General features: G+C 46.5%; 1 long non-coding RNA gene across 1 annotated transcript; it reads right to left on the bottom strand.

Annotated features, from left to right (window-relative positions):
- Positions 1–539: 539 nt before the first annotated feature.
- Positions 540–9240, bottom strand: LOC140422716 (uncharacterized). The gene is made up of 2 exons (XR_011947562.1): positions 8563–9240; positions 540–728 (listed from the first exon to the last, which is right to left on the bottom strand). It is a non-coding gene; the product is annotated as an uncharacterized lncRNA (long non-coding RNA).
- Positions 9241–16131: the final 6891 nt, after the last annotated feature.

Below are 16131 nucleotides of genomic sequence, written 5' to 3'. Positions count from 1 at the left end.
TGTGTAAACTCCACACGGACAGTGACCCTGGGCCGGGATCTAACCCGGGTTCTCGGCGCTGTGAGGCAGCAGTGCTAACCACTGCACCACCATGCCACCCAAAACATTGTTTACAATTACAGCAATTAAGCTTCTTAAGAAATTTAGAGTACCCAATTCATTTTTTTCCAATAAAGGAGCAATTTAGCGTGGCCAATCCACCTATCCTGCACATCTTTGGGTTGTGGGGGCGAAACCCATGCGAACATGGGGGAAATGTGCAAACTCCACACGGACAGAGACCCAGAGCCAGGATTGAACCTGGGTCCTTGGCACCGTGAGGTAGCAGTGCTAACCACTGCACCATTCTGCTGTCCTGCTTTTACATTTTTACAGCAAATAGAAACCAGTCTTTTACGAGGACTACGGATTCATTATTGATTCATTCATTGTAACTGAATTAAGGATCAATCATCTGTTACTGATTGGTGGATAAATAAAACAGTAATCTTTAATTAATATATTTGGTTACTCCAAGGCACACTGATTCAAAAAGACAGTTTGTGAAAGACAATAGCTTTATTTCTTACTCATCTTGATTGGATTGAACAATCAGCCTTGTGGTTGAGCCAGACTTTGACACAATTTAGTGTTCTCTTTCTTGTCAAAATTATGGAAGAATTTCTTGGTTTCAACAATTAATGCTCACTCAGCAGTGTTGAAGATTCACGTTTATACAGTATTAATTTCTGAAATAAAGATCGAGTCACATGTTAGAGTTTAACATGGCTTCTTTGACCTTCTTACTTCCAACAGCGAAGATCGACAAGTGATTGATTTTAAAACTAAATCTTATGTCAGAAGCATAGCCAGAGTTTCTCACATTACAACAGTGACTACATTTCAAAAGTACTTCACTGAATGTAAAATGCTTCAGGAGATCCTATGGTCATGAAAGGTGCTACAGAAATTTAATTTATTTTTAGAAAAGTCCCCAAACTTGGATAGATCACACTCGATATGCTGATGAATATCAGGAATAAAGACGGTGTCTTTGTGATTTTGTGTAACAACAATGTGTTTCATTCCATTTCCAAGTCCCCAGTGAAAATCCAAACACAGTATATTGGAAAATTCTGTTTCAAAATGAGTTGTTGTGATTAATAGAAACATAGAAAGTAGAAGGTGTACGCCATTCGGCCCTTCAAGCCTGCTCTGCGAACATGGCTGATCATCCAACCTAATAGCCTCATCCCGCCACTCACTGGATGAAGACATTTCTCTTCACCTTAGTCCTAAAAGGTTTACGCCGTATCCTTAGACTATGACTCTGGGTGTGGTCACTTTCACCATTGCGGATATCCTGCCTGCATCTACCCTGTCTAGTCCTGTTAGAATTCTATAGATTTCTATGAGATCCCCCTCATTCTTCTGAACTACAGCAAATACAATTGTAAACGACACAACCTCTTATACATCAGTCCCGCCATCCCAGGAATCAGTTGGTTAACCTTCTATAGCAAGAACATTCTTCCTCAGATAAAGAGATCAAAACTGCACACAATATTCCAGATTTATCCTCACCAAGGCCCTGTACAATTGCAGCAAGACATCACTGCTTCTGTACTCGAATCTTCTCTCTATGAAGGCCAACATGCCAGTTGCCTTCTTTGCCGCCTGCTGCACCTGCATGCTTACCTTCAGTGACTGGTGTATGAGGACACAGGTCTCGCTCCACATTCCCATCTCTCAATTTACAGCCATTCATTTAATCATTGTCCTTCCCAGGGCAGCACAGTGGCGCAGTGACTAGCACTGCTGCCTCATGGCACTGAGTTCCCAGGTTCGATACCGGCTCTGGGTCACTGTCCATGTGGAGTTTGCACATTCTCCCTGATTGTGTGGGTTTCACCCCCACAACCCAAAGATGTGCAGGCTAGGTGGATTGCCTACGCTAAGTTGCCCCTGAATTGGAAAATTTAAAAATGAATTGAGTACTCTAAATCTTTCACAAAAAAAACCAAATAAATAATCTTTCTTCCTATTTTTGCTATCAAAGCGGATAACATAACATTTATCCAAATTATATTGTATCTGCCATGCATTTTCCCACTCACTCAGCTTGTCCAAATCACACATGAAGCACCTCTGTAACCTCCTCACAGCTCACCCTCCCACCAAGCTTTGTGTCATCTGCAAATTTTGAGCTGTTGTATTTAACTTCCTCATCTAAATCATGAATATACATTGTAAATAGATGGGTTCCTGCAGTACCCCATCAGTCACTGCCCACAGTTCAGAAAAAGACCCGTTAATTTCTATTCTTTGTTTCCTGTCTGCCCAATCAGTTTTCTATCCATCACAGTAACTACGCCTAATCCCATTAACTTTAATATTACACAAATCTTTTAAATGGCACTTTGTCGAAAGCCTTCTGAAAGTCCAAATAAACCACATACACTGGCTTCCCTTCTTCAACTCTACTAGTTACATCCATTAAGAATTTCAGTCGATTTGTCAAGCATGATTTCCCTTTCATAAATCCACGCTGACTCTGTCTGATCCTACCACTGTTTTCCAAGTGCTGTGCTATAATATTGGGATTATAGAATTCCGACAGTGCAGAAGGAAGCCATTCAGCCCATTGAGTGTGCACCAACCCTTTGAAAGAGCATTCTTTCCACTCACCTCTCCACCTTGTTCTATCCCCGTAACCCCATAACCTAACCTGCACAGCCCGGACACTAAGCAGCAATTTAGCATGGCCAATCCGCCAAACCGCACATCTTGGACTGTGGGAGGAAACCAGAGCACCCAGAGGAAACCCACGCAGACATGGAGAGAACATACAAACTCCACACAGTGACCCAAGGCTTGAATTGAACCGGGATCCCTGGCGCTGTGAGGTTGCAGAGCTAACCACTGTGCCACCGTGCCGTCTCTAGACTCATCCCAGCAGCTTGAAAATGGTGCAGGATTCAAATTAAACAATACTTTCTAAAGAGAACTGGACAGATTCTGAAAAAGAAAATAAATTTGAAGAGTGATTAATTGTTCGTTCCCAGAGCCAGCATGGGAACGATGGGTGAAATGGCCTCCTTCTGTGCTGTCCGAGTTTCGTTTACATTTAAAGCAAGTGGTGAATAGCTGGAACCCCCTTCCTACAAGGGGAGTAGAAGCAGAGATCATAGAACCATAGAATTTACAGTGCAGGAGGCCACCATTCGGCCCATCGAGTCTGCACCGGCTCTTGGAAAGAGCACCCTACCCAAGGTCAACACCTCCACGCTATCCCCATAACCCAGTAACCCCATCCAACACTTAAGGGCAATTTTGGACACTAAGGGCAATTTATCATGGCCAATCCACCTAACCTGCACATCTTTGGACTGTGGGAGGAAACCGGAGCACCCGGAAGAAACCCACGCATACACGGGGAGGATGTGCAGACTCCGCACAGACAATGACCCAAGCCGGAATCGAACCTGGGACCCTGGAGCTGTGAAGCAATTGTGCTATCCACAAAGCTACCGTGCTGCCCCTATGATGGAATGTCTCCCAAAGGAAATTGGATGGTCACTTGAGGGAAATAAACTGACAGAGATACGGGAATAGAACTGGGCAATGGTTTAGCGGCAATGGTCTCAATGGGCCGAATGGCCCCAATCTGACCCTGTCTGATCTAAAAAGAGAAATTTCAGCTGCTCCAGTCTCTGAATAATTGAAGATCCTCATCCCTGGTGCCATTCTCGTAAATCTCCTCTGCACCGTCTCGGAGAACTTCACATCTTTCCTAAAGTGTGGGGCCCATATATAGGGTTCCATTATGGAGGGATAGAATTGAAAAGCAGGGAGGTTATGTTCAACTTGCTTAGAACCAGGGTTAGACTGCACTGGGAGCACTGTCAACATTTGTGATCTCCATTTAGAAAAAGGAAATAGAGGCACTGGAGAAGGTGCAACAAAGATTCGCAAGAATAATACCAGAACTGAGAGCATTTCACCCTCAGGAAAGGCTGGGGCTGCTTTTCTCTAGAAAAGAGAAGACTGAAGGGTGACCTGATGGAAGTCTTTAAGATGATGAAGGGGTTCAATAATCCAATAGGGATTTGATGAGAAACCTCTTTACCCAGCGAGTGGTGAGAATGTGGAACTCGCTACCACAGCGAGTGGTTGAGGTGAACAACATGAATATATTGAAGGAGAAGCTAGATACATACATGAGGGAGAAAGGAATAGAGGGATATGCTGATGGGGGAGATGAAGAGGGGTGAGTGGAGGCTCATGTGGAGCATAAATACTGACAGAGACCAATGGAGCCGACTGGCCTGGCCCTCTGCTGTAGACTCAATGGAACAGAGACAAATGTGTTTCTTTTAGATCTACCTGTAGTGGGGGGAAAACACTATTTACTATCCAGGTTAAAATAAATGTCCTTCATCAGTTTTTGTGGATCATTTCAGTGGGAATGTGTTCTCCCCCAGGCTCAAAGAGCATCAACCCACTGGAAGCAAAGTCGTGAGACCGCCCAGTCCAGCAGAAAGAAACCCTCCGACCCTCCCACTTCATCAAGTGTCAGAATGAACATGGTTCAGTCCTGGATGTGATTAACAGCAGCAATAATGTTAGGTAATCTCTGAAGGTTGCCACTCAAGTGGATAGAGCCGTGAAGAAGGGGGCTCGAGTTTAAAAGCCGTGGGGTTATGCTGCAACTGGTGAGACCACATTTGGAGTATTGTGTGCAGTTCTGGTCACCTTATTATATGAAGGATGTGGAAGCACTGGAAAGTGTGCAAAGGAGATTTACCAGGATGCTGCCTGGATTGAGGGTAGGTCTTATGAGGAAAGGTTGAGGGAGCTAGGGCTTTTCTCATTGGAGCAAAGGAGGATGAGAGGCAACTTAATAGAGGTCTATAAGATGATGAGGGGAATAGATAAAGTGGACATTCAGAGACTATTTCCTTGGGTGGATGTAGGTGTTACAAGGAGGCATAACTATGAGGTTCGGGGTTTTTTCAGAGAGTGGTTAGGGTGTGGAATGGACTGCCTGCTGTGATAGTGGGGTCGAACACTTTAGGAACTTTCAAGCGGTTATTGGATAAGCACATGGAGCACACCAGAATGACAGGGAGTGGGATAGCTTGATCTTGGTTTCGGACAAAGCTCGACACATCGAGGGCCGAAGGGCCTGTTCTGTGCTGTACTGTTCTATGTTCTATGTATTTAGAAACCTGTCAGTTGGGTGGCACAGTGGCCCAGTGGTTAGCACTGCTGCCAGGAGGGGACAAGGTTTATAAGAGATAGGATGTATAATCATCTGGAAAGGAATAATTTGATTAGAGATAGTCAACACGGTTTTGTGAAGGGTAGGTTGTGCCTCACAAACCTTATTGAGTTCTTTGAGAAGGTGACCAAACAGGTGGATGAGGGTCAAGCAGTTGATGTGGTGTATATGGATTTCAGTAAAGCGTTTGATAAGGTTCCCCACGGTAGGCTACTACAGAAAATACAGAGGCATGGGATTCAGGGTGATTTAGCAGTTTGGATCAGAAATTGGCTAGCTGGAAGAAGACAAAGGGTGGTGGTTGATGGGAAATGTTCAGACTGGAGTCCAGTTATTAGTGGTGTACCACAAGGATTGGTTTTGGGGCCACTGCTGTTGGTCATTTTTATAAATGACCTGGAGGAGGGCGTAGAAGGATGGGTGAGTAAATTTGCAGATGACACTAAAGTTGGTGGAGTTGTGGACAGTGCAGAAGGATGTTACAAGTTACAGAGCGACATAGATAAGCTGCAGCACTGGGCTGAGAGGTGGCAAATTGAGTTTAATGCAGAAAAGTGTGAGGTGACTCATTTTGGAAGGAATAACAGGAAGACAGAGTACTGGGCTAATGGTAAGATTCTTGGCAGTGTGGATGAGCAGAGAGATCTCGGTGTCCATGTACATAGATCCCTGAAAGTTGTCACCCAGGTTGAGAGGGTTGTTAAGAAGGCGTACAGTGTGTTAGCTTTTATTGGTAAAGGGATTGAGTTTCGGAGCCATGAGGTCATGTTGCAGCTGTACAAAACTCTGACGCGGCCGCATTTGGAGTATTGCGTGCAATTCTGGTCGCCGCATTATAGGAAGGATGTGGAAGCATTGGAAAGGGTGCAGAGGAGATTTACCAGAATGTTGCCTGGTATGGAGGGAAGATCTTATGAGGAAAGGCTGAGGGACTTGAGGATGTTTTTGTTAGAGAGAAGATGGTTAAAAGGTGACTTAATTGAGGCATACAAGATGATCAGAGGATTGGATAGGGTGGACAGTGAGGGCCTTTTTCCTCGGATGGTGATGTCTAGCATGAGGGGACAAAGCTTTAAATTGAGGGGAGATAGATATAAGACAGACGTCAGAGGTAGGTTCTTTACTCAGAGAGTAGTAAGGGCGTAGAATGCCCTGCCTGCAACAGTAGTTGACTCGCTAACACGAAGGGCATTCAAATGGTCATTGGATAGACATATGGACAATAAGGGAATAGTGTAGATGGGCTTTAGAGTGGTTTCACAGGTTGGCGCAATTTTGAGGGCCGAAGGGCCTGTACTGCGCTGTAATATTCTATGGTCTATGTTCTACCTCACGGCACCAAGAACTGCAGGTGTGGAGTTTGCACATTCTCCTGGTCTCTTGTGGGTCTCAGACCCACAACCCAAAACGATGTGCAGCAGAAGTGAATTGGCCTCGCTACACTGCCCCTTAATTGGAAAAAGAAAATTGGGTACTCTGAAATTTATTGAACAAAAAAACAGAAATCTGCCAGTCTCTGCATTAAACACAGTCAGTGACTGAGCTTCCACAGCCCTCTGGGGTAGAGAATTCCAAAGATTCACAACCCTCTGAGTAAAGAAATGTCTCCTCCGAGACTGGTCCTAAGTGGCTTCCCCCTTATTTTGAAATTATGCCTCAGGGTCTAGACTCTCCAAATAGGAGAAACATCTCACCTGCACCCACCCTGTCTATTCCTTTATGGATTTTGTAAGTTTCAATGAAATTCCCTCTCATTCCTTGAAACTCTGGAGAAAAGAGGCCTTGTTTCCCCAATCTCTCTTCATAGGACAGTCCTACCAAACCTGGAACAAGTCTGGTGAAACTTTGTTGCTGTTCCTCTGAGGCAATACCTTTCCTAAGGTAAGGGGAGTAAAACTGCACACATTACTCCAGCTGTGGTCTAAGCATTTCATAATGATCAATGACAAGGCCACCGGACGGTATTCATTGAGGCACGTTGCCTGGTTCTTCTTTGGCACCGGTATGATGGTGGTCTTCTTGAAGCAGGTGGGAACCTCAGAACGGAGTAGGGAGAGGTTGAGGATGTCCTGCCAGTTGGTCCATGGAGGATCTGAGTGCACGACCAGGGACTCCGTCAGGACCCGTCGCTTTCCGAGGGTTCACATTCAAAAAGGCCAATCTGAATTTAGAGGCTGTGACATAGAATTTTTTTTCATAGAATTTACAGTGCAGAAGGAGGCCATTCAGCCCATCGAGTCTGCACCGGCTCTTGGAAAGAGCACCCTACCCAAGGCCAACATCGCCACCCTATCCCCATAACCCAGTAACCGCACCCAACACTAAGGGCAATTTTGGACACTAAGGGCAATTTATCATGGACAATCCACCTAACCTGCACATCTTTGGACTGTGGGAGGAAACCGGAGCACCCGGAGGAAACCCACGCACACACGGGGAGAACGTGCAGACTCCGCACAGACAGTGACCCAAGCCGGAATCGAACCTGGGACCCTGGAGCTGTGAAGCAATTGTGCTATCCACAAGGCTACCGTGCTGCTGTGACGGTGGGTATGGGTGTGCCCAAGACTGATGGGGCAGTTGACAACGATTTGTTGTTTTCCTGCTCGAAATAAGCATGGAATGCATTGAGTTTGTCAGGAAGGGGTGCGCTGTTGCTAAAGAATTTACTCGGCTTTGATTTTTAGCCCATTATGTTGTTTAAGCCTCGCCACAATCGACAACAGTCCATGTCGTTCGTCTGTGACTCTAGCTTAGTCTGGTATTGTCTCTTGGGAGTCCCTGATGGCTTTGCAGAGGTGGTCAAACCTAGATTTCTTGTATAGGTCAGGGTTGCCTGTCTGAACTCCTCAGACCTGGCCTTCAGCAGGGAGTGAGTCTCCCGATTAAACCATGGTTTCTGGTTGGATAACATACATACTACCTTCTTTGACACACAATCTTCTACACATTTACTGATGAAGTCTATGATGTGGTGCCTTGTTTAGGTTGGCTACTGAGTTCTTGAATATGCACCAGTCCAGTGACTCCAAATAGTCACGTAGGAGCTCTTCCATTGCCTCGGACCAGTATTTGCATGACCTTTTTGCAAAATAAATTTAGAGTTTTGTCCAGTTAAGGGGCAATTTGGAATGGCCAATCCACCTCCCCTGCACATCCTTTTGGTTTGTGGGGGTGAAACCCCCACAAACACAGGGAGAATGTGCTAACTCCACACGGACAGTGACCCAGAGCCAGGATCAAACCTGGGACCACCATGCTGCCCTGCATGACCTTCTTAACCGGATTCTTCCGCTTACGTTTCTGCTTGTATGCGGGGAGAAGGAGCACCGTCTTGTGGTCCGATTTTCCGAAGTGTGGTCCGGGGATGGATCATCAGGCGCCCTTGATGTTTGTGTAGCAGTGGTCAAGGTTGTTGGGGCCCCTATTGGAACAGGAGATGTGTTGGTGGAATTTTGGCAGTACACGCTTGAGGTTGGCCTGGTTGATGTCCCCGGCCACGATGAACAAGGCCTCCGGGTATTCTGTTTCATTGTTATTTATAGCGGTTACAATTCATCAAGCGCCTTCTTCGCTTCCGCCTGGGGTGGGATGTAGACCGCCGTGATGATGGCAGAGGTGAACTCCGTGGAAGGTAGTATGGGCGGCACTTCACAGTCGGGTATTCCAGGTCCGGGGAGCAGTAGTTCGCCAGAGTCGCCACATCCGAGCACCAGGAGGATGTGATGAGACAGCAAATCCCTCCACCCACTCCAGGTTCAGTCCTGGATGTGATTAACAGCAGGAATAACAGCAGAATCCAACCCGTCATCACTTGTGAACCCTTTGGTGTCTCAGCATGTTGGAGGACTGAGTTAATCCCTCCCCACATGACAGCAGGTGAATGGCTTCTTTCCAGTGTGAACTCGCTGGTGTGTCAACAGGGCAGATGAATCACTAAATCTCTTCCCACAATCAGAGCAGGTGAATCAACTCTCCCCAGTAAGAACTCGCTGGTGTCTCCGCAATTATGTTCTAAACGTCTTTGTGCAGTGAGAGCAGTTGAACGGTCTCGCCTCAGTATGAATGCGCTGATGGGACATCAGTACCCGAGAGCTTTTAAACCCACTCCCACAGTCGGAGCATTTAAAGGGTCTCTGATTGGTGTGAGTGAGATTGTGGTTCAGCAAGTGATGACCGAGTGAATCTTTTCCCAGTCGGAGAGGTGAACGGGCTCTGCCCGGTGTGACCTCGCTCGTGTTTCATCAGGTTGGATGAGGTTCTAAACCTCTTTGTGCAGTGAGAGCAGCTGAACAGTCTCTCCTCAGTGTGAATGCGCCGGTGGGACATCAGTCGCTGTGAGCTTTTGAAACCCCTCCTGCAGTCAGAGCATTTAAAGGGCCTGCTCTTGGTGTGAGTGACATTGTGGCTACGCAGGCCGGATAATTGAGTGAATCCCTTATCACACACAGTGCAGATGTACGGCTTCTCCCCCGTGTGAAGTCGCTGGTGTGCCTGCAGGTGGGAAGCCTGAGTGAATCCCTTATCACACACAGAGCAGATGAATGGCCTCTCCCCGGTGTGAGCGCTCTGGTGTATCTTCAGGTGGGATAACCGAGTGAATCCCTTATCACACACAGTGCAAATGAATGGCCTCTCCCCGGTGTGAACTCGCTGGTGGTTCTGCAGGTAGGATAACTGAGCGAATCGCTTATCACACACAGGGCAGATGAATGGCTTCTCCCCAGTGTGAACTCGCTGGTGGTTCTGCAGGTTACATAACCGAGTGAATCCCTTCCCACAGTCAGAGCAGGTGAATGGCCTCTCTCCAGTGTGAACTCGTTCGTGTCTCCGCAGGTTGCCAATGATAGTGAATCCCTTTTCACACTGAGTGCAGGTGAAAGGCCTCTCCCCGGTGTGACTGCGTTGATGCCTTTCCAGCTCGTGTCGGTCTTTGAATCCTTTCTCACAGTCCTCACATTTCCATGGTTTCTCCATGGTCCGGGTGATCTTGCGTATCACCGCGTTGGACGACTGTCCACACACAGAACACGTGTACAGTCTCTTCCTGATGTGAACGGTGTAGTATTTTTTCAGGCTGTGTAACTGATTAAAGCTCGTTCCACAGTCAGTGCTCTGTAACAGTCTCACACGGGTGTGTGTGTGGGTCTCGGTGGCTTTTCCAGACACACTGATGTTTAAAATCTCTTGAATCAGACAGAATAGACAAACATTTCTCCTTCTAGATTCAAAGGTCGATGATATTCGGTTCCCAAGGATTGAGTGACTCAGTCAGTTCTTGACGTGATATTTAATTTGAGATATCCACCTCAAACCCCTCTCGTTCGAACTGCAAAAAGATTTTACAAAAATCATCACTGTCAGTACAGGATAGAAATTCAGAACAGATAATTCTAGTTTCTAGCTGACTCTCGTTCCCTCAAATGTAAAATCATAGGGCAGCACGGTAGCATAGTGATTCACACAATTGCTTCACAGCTCCAGGGTCCCAGGTTCGATTCCGGCTTGGGTCACTGCCTGTGGGGAGTCTGCACATCCTCCCCGTGTGTCCGTGGGTTTCCTCTGGGTGCTCCGGTTTCCTCCCACAGTACAAAGATGTGCTGGTTAGGTGGATTGGCCATGCTAAATTGCCCTTAGTGTCCAAAATTGCCCTTAGTGTTGGATGGGGTTACTGGGTTATGGAGATAGGGTGGAGGTGTGGACCTTGGGTAGGGTGCTCTTTCCAAGAGCCGATGCAGACTTGATGGGCCGAATGGCCTCCCTCTGCATTGTAAATTCTATGATCTATGCTCTGTAAATGCTCTAAATCTCCATTCCACACACTCGCCCTCCATTCTCACTCTGCTGTATCTAATATTCACCCTCCCAACTCTCCTGAAGGTGCTGATTCAGGCTGATTGACAGGCCCATGCTCACTGCTTCCTGTCCTGGACACAGAGGCTGCCAGACAGATATATGTCTATATTACTGGACGATAAATGTGTGTAATATACAGACTGGATTCACTTCCTTCCCCTCCCAATTCTTATGAAGGTGCTGATTGATGCTGATCAACAAATCTAAACTCACGACAACCTGTACAAGAGTAGAGACTCTCCATCCAAGTATATTTACTGATTAGAGATGGGGTGATTCTGAGGAAGAATTTTATTTAGTCATGGAGTGGGCATGAGCAGGAACCCACTGCCCACAAGGGTTGTGGAAATCGAGATGATCAATAAATCAAAATAAAATATAAATTGTTCTATTACACACCTGACTTGTGCCTTGTATATGGTGGACAGGCTTTGGGGGTCAGAAGGTCCGTTACTCACTAGTATTTGGCCTGCCCTGGTGGCCACCATATTAATATGGCTAGTCCAGTTCAGTTTCTGATCAATGGTAACCCCCAGGATGTTGATTGTGGAGGATTCAGCGATGATAATGCCATTGAATCTCAAGGGGCGGTGGTTAGATCCTCCTTTGTAGATGGTCATTGCCTTGTCGCACTTGTGTCGCACAAATGTAACTTGCTACTTATCAGCCCACATCTGGATACTGTCCAGGTCATGCTGCATTTGGACATAGACTGTTTCATTATCTGAAGAGTCACGAATGGTGCAGAACATTGTGCAGTCATCCACAAACATCCCCACTTCTCGCCTTATGTGAAAGGGAGGTAATCGATGAAGCAGCTAAGGATGGTTGGGCCTAGGAGTGTGCCCGGAGGATCTCCTGGAACCGAGATGATTGACCTCCAACTACCACAACCATCTTCCTTTGTGCCATGTATGACTCAATCAGCGGAGTTTTCCCCGATTCCCATTGACTCCAGTTTAGCTGGGGCTCCTTGATGCCATACTCGGTCAAATGCTGCCTTGATACCAAGTCACTCTCACCTCACCTCTGCCATTCAGCTCTTTTGGCCATGACTGAACCAAGGCTGTAATGAGGTCAGGAGCTGAGTGACCCTGGTGGGACCCAAACCGAGAGTCCGTGAGCAGGTTTTGCTGAGTAAGTACCACTTGATAGCACTATTAATGACTCCTTCCATCACTTTGCTGATGATGGAGAGTATTCCGAAAGGGAAGTAATTGGTTGGATTTGATTTGTCCTGTTTACTGTTCCCTTTAATGTCAGCCATCTCCTGGGGAAACCAGCCCTTTAATTGTGAACATTAGGAAAGAGACCATCCTTTTAGCCAGACAAATAAATGTGTCAAGCTGAGGGAGCAAAGGACGTCAATGTCTTTCAGACAGCCAGAGAGAGAGAGACCTGGGCCAACCTTTGCAGAGTCTGCACCCTCCCTGGATTCACTTCCTTTCCCTTCAAGTTGCTGCAAGTGACCAATTGAAGGTCAGAATGAGACAATAAATGGAAAGAGGGAGAAAAGAAAGTGTTTTACTCACAGATATTGGAGACAGGAGGAAGGTTCAGTCTGTGTCCAGCTCAAGCTCACCCAGGGTTGGAGGAACAACAGCTTTGCTCGGTAGAAACCTCCATGTCCAACTTCCGCATTGAGACAATGGGGGAGCTCTGATTGGCGGAGAAGCAGAATCCTTCCGGTCCTCCAATCATCCTATTGGTCAACACCTCAGCAGTAAGGTCAGCGGAAGTGAGCTCCGGTGCACATGCGCATATTCCCCTTCCCTTAGACATGCGCAGTCCCGGGTCCTGGGATGGGGTGGGGGAGATCACCGACGGCCGGAACTGTCAGCCGGTTGCCTGGAAAACTTGTCTCGGGAATATGTGGCGGAAGGGGAACAATGGGTGGGGGCGGGGCTTCCGCGTCTGTGTGCTGGACAGTGATGTCACCGCGGAGCGGATTTATTCCGATTGGTTGATTCAGAGGACAAGCTCCTTTGTGATGTCACAATGTGGAGGTGCGACAATGAATTTCAGACTAAAACTTCCTCCTCTGGGCAACATCTGGGAACAAATCAATGTCTCCCCCTTTCAATAGTTCATAAGATACAGGAGCAGAATTAGGCCATTTGGCCCATCGAGTATAATTCTTCAACCCGATTAAAAATCTGTCTAACTCTTCCCTAAATGTACTCATTGTCCCAGCTCCACCGCACTCTGGGATAGTGAATTCCACACATCACAGCCATTTGGGAGAAGCAGCTTCTCCTCAACTCTTTAGAATTTGTTACCTCTTTCTTCAAAGAATCTTTATTGTCGCAAGTAGGCTTATATTAACACTGCAATGAAGTTACTCTGAAAAACCCCCACGCTCCACATTTTGGCTCCTGTTCGGGCACACAGAGGGAGAATTCAGAATGTCCAAATTATCTAACAGCACGTCTTTCGGGGCTTGTGGGAGGAAACCGAAGCACCCGGCGGAATCATAGAATTTACAGTGCAGAAGAAGGGCATTCAGCCCATCGAGTCTGCACCAATCTAGGTGGGAATTCGTAGCTGGGTGGGGAGGAAGTGCTTTTTATCCCTGGTAAGTAGTGTTTCTGTTTCTTTTCATTGGTGTATTTATTTATTTTTTCTTTGTTTTTTTTTGTTGAAATTGTAGTTGTTGAAGTTAACCGAAGGTTTAAGACATGGCAGGAGATCTCAGACCCGTGTCATGCTCCTCGTGTGCGATGTGGGAGCTCAGGGACACGTCCACTGTCCCTGGCTCCTTCACGTGCAAGAAGTGTGTCCAGTTGCAGCTCCTGTTAGACCGCTTGACGGCTCTGGAGCTGCGGATGGACTCACTTTGGAGCATCCGCGATGCTGAGGACGTCGTGGATAGCACGTTTAGCGAGTTGGTCACACCGCAGGTGAAAGGTACTGAGGGAGATAGTAAATGGGTGACCAAAAGACAGAGCAAGAGTAGGAAGGCAGTGCAGGTGTCCTCTGCGGTCATCTCCCTGCAAAACAGATATACCGCTTTGGATAATGTTGAGTGAGATGGCTCACCAGGGAAGGCAGCAGCAGCCAGGTTCATGGCACTGTGGATAGCTCTGCTGCACAGCTGGGCAGGAAGAATGTCAGGGCTATAGTGATGGGGACTCAATTGTAAGGGGAATAGACAGGCGGTTCTGCGGACGCAATTGAGACTCCAGGATGGTATGTTGCCTCCCTGGTGCAAGGGTCAAGGATGTCTCGGAGCTGCTGCAGGACATTCTGGGGGGGGGAGGAGGGTGAATAGCCAGCTGTCGTGGTGCACATAGGCAACAACGATATTGGTAAAAAATGGGACGAGGTCCTACAAGCTGAATTTAGGGAGCTAGGGGTTAAACTAAAAAGTAGGACCTCAAAGGTAGTAATCTCAGGATTGTTACCAGTGCCACGAGCTAGTCAGAGAAGGAATGTCAGGATAGAGAGGATGAATACGTGGCTCGAGAGATGGTGCAAGAGGGAGGGATTCAAATTCCTGGGACATTGGAACCGGTTCTGGGGAGGTGGGACCAGTACAAACCGGATGGTTTGCACCTGGGCAGGACTGGAACCGATGTCCGAGGGGGGGTGTTTGCTAAAGCTGTTGGGGAGAGTTTAAACTAATGTGGCAGGGGGATGGGAACCGATGCAGGAAGTTGGAAGGTAGTAAAACAGGGACAGAAATAAAAGGCAGTAAGGGGGAAAGTGTAAGGCAGAGAAGCCATAGTCAAAAATCAAAAAGGGCAACAGTACAAGGTACAGTGACTGAGGGGAGCTTAGTGAATAGGACCAGGAATACTAAAAGAAATAAAACGGGAAGTGAAAATATTAATGGTAAGCGACGCGGCAGGTTGTTACATGAAGATATGGGTTCGGCGACAAGGAAAATTAGGAGAAAGGTCAAGAGGAAATATAACTTAGGAGAGGTTACTGATCGAGGTGTTAAGATTCAGAACAGAGGTAAAAAAGCCAACATAAGGGTACTTTACCTGAATGCTCGTAGTATTCGGAATAAGGTAAATGAGTTGATGGCGCAAATCATCGTGAATGACTATGATTTAGTGGCCATTACTGATACATGGTTAAAGGATGGTCATGACTGGGAGTTAAATATCCGAGGGTATCAAACTTTTCGGAAGGACAGAGTGGATGGTAAGGGAGGTGGTGTAGCGCTGTTATTTAAGGATGACATCCGGGCAACAGTAAGGGATGACATCAGTGCTATGGAGGATAAGGTTGAATCCATTTGGGTGGAAATCAGGAATAGTAAGGCGAAAAAGTCACTGATAGGAGTAATCTATAGGCAACCAAATAGTAACATTATGGTGGGGCAGGCAATAAACAAAGAAATAACAGATGCATGTAGAAATGGTACAGCAGTTATCATGGGGGATTTTAATCTACATGTTGATTGGTTTAACCAGGTCGGTCAAGGCAGCCTTGAGGAGGAATTTATAGAATGTATCCGCGATTATTTCCTAGAACAGTATGTAATGGAACCTACGAGGGAACAAGCGGTCCTAGATCTGGTCCTGTGTAATAAGACAGGATTGATTCAGGATCTTATAGTTAGGGATCCTCTCGGAAGGAGCGATCACAATATGGTGGAATTTAAAATACAGATGGAGGGTGAGAAGGTAAAATCAAGCACTAGTGTTTTGTGCTTAAACAAAGGAGATTACAATGGGATGAGAGAAGAACTAGCTAAGGTAGACTGGGAGCAAAGACTTTATAGTGAAACAGTTGAGGAACAGTGGAGAACCTTCCAAGTGATTTTTCACAGTGCTCAGCAAAGGTTTATCCCAACAAAAAGGAAGGACGGTAAAAAGAGGGGAAATCGACCGTGGATATCTAAGGAAATAAGGGAGAGTATCAAATTGAAGGAAAAAACATACAAAGTAGCAAAGATCAGTGGGAGACTAGAGGACTGGGAAATCTTTAGGGGGCAACAGAAAGCTACTAAAAAAGTTATAAAGAAGAGTAAAATAGATTATGAGAGTAAACTTGCTCAG

This window comes from Scyliorhinus torazame, chromosome 5 (assembly GCF_047496885.1).
Source record: "Scyliorhinus torazame isolate Kashiwa2021f chromosome 5, sScyTor2.1, whole genome shotgun sequence".
In the NCBI taxonomy this organism is placed as follows: domain Eukaryota; kingdom Metazoa; phylum Chordata; class Chondrichthyes; order Carcharhiniformes; family Scyliorhinidae; genus Scyliorhinus; species Scyliorhinus torazame.
The sequence above is the reverse complement of the archived record's forward strand: the minus strand, read 5'-3'. Positions and strand labels throughout refer to the sequence as shown.